The following is a 1,557-nucleotide window of genomic DNA, read 5'->3' on the forward strand; positions in this document are numbered from 1 at the left end:
TGCATGGCACAGTGGGAGCGGTGGACGTGAGAACACCGAGCGAGGAGCGTCCTCAGATACGTCCATGAAAGGGCTAAGGAAGTATGAGCTTCAGACGAGAACAAACATCTTGCTATTTACAGTCATACAAAGAACATATTACAGCGACAGAGCGAACTGTACCTCAGTGCAATTAGTTGACTCACCGGGCTAGAACGCTGCAGAATAACAGGAGGATTTTATCAAGAATGTTAAAGCAAGGGGCAAGGACGTTTTCAGACGGACAAACAACTGCCAGCTTCGGGTTGTGACAGTACACTGAATAGAATGTGAATGAACGAGACAACACAAACCATGTTACCTGGGTAAAGTACCTTGCCTTTTCTAGATGTCATGGTGTACGGACATTATCGACTAGTTCAAGTCCAGTAGTTTTAGGAAACCTACGAACATCTGTTGGGATTACGCCTCTCCTCAGCTCACTAGGATAAGAAAAGAAAGAAAATCAATTCGTGTTTATCTCAGCGTTACTTCGTGCGCACCGCTTTTGAAGTCCAGAATTTCTTGATGGTGAAATCAGTAAAATCCATGAAATCGCCTTGTGGTTGAAGTACCACAAGACCTTCATTGACAAATCTTTCAAAAGTCAATGAACCTTATACCACTAAAAGCCTTCCAGTACCCCACGTATCACAGAACCTTGCTAGGTCTGCTCCAACTGCTTAAGGAATTTGATATCAATATTGCACTTAAAGAACAGCGGTGCAGTGAGAAACCTGCTCATAGAAAAAAGCCTGAAAATTCAAATGGTTGTGTTTACCAGGTACAATACAAATAATGGAATAAAGTTTACTTGGGACAAAGGGGAAAAGAACTAAATCTCAAAATATAGCTGCACCCGTGCATATACGTGTTGGACAAGAATCAATTGCTCGACATCTGCATATGCAAGACTTCAGCCACCCTCCTGACAGGACGAACGCTCAGAAAATTGTATCTTATCATGCAGTTGTAGATGGATGTATCATAGAATCTAGCATCATCAAACACAGTTTTAAAAGCAATCTCATCATCAGTCGACGTTGATATGAATTAAATCCTTTTATAACTAAAAGAATTGTCAAATTTATGAGCTAATCCATGACCTGACCTTTGGTGACCCTACTCCTCTTTGCCTTTGGTGACCCGACTCTTGCCGATGATGACCTGATCTTTGCCTTTTAGCGGTCAGAGTTCTGACCTGGCCTTTTCGCTTGACCCTCACTTGGCAAAGCTTCAGCCTTACATGTCAGATATGCCCTTAAAACCTACCTATGTTCATTGTCTGTGTATTCCTAAAGATATGAATATTCACGACAATCTCGCGTTATCTTCGTGTTTCATTAGTTAACATCATGTTGAGAAAACATCAGCTGTGGACGGTGAGTGATAAGCCTCAGGAGAATGTTACAGGGAACACATCAGTCGATAACTCTATGGCTCTCGGGTTGTGACAGGTGTGTTTATGTTTGACAGCAAAATAGTGCTTCCTTTTGAACATCATATAATGATGAAGTAGGTTATTCAGAGACAGTGCCC

This window comes from Panulirus ornatus, chromosome 58 (assembly GCF_036320965.1).
Source record: "Panulirus ornatus isolate Po-2019 chromosome 58, ASM3632096v1, whole genome shotgun sequence".
NCBI classification, from domain to species: Eukaryota; Metazoa; Arthropoda; class Malacostraca; order Decapoda; family Palinuridae; genus Panulirus; species Panulirus ornatus.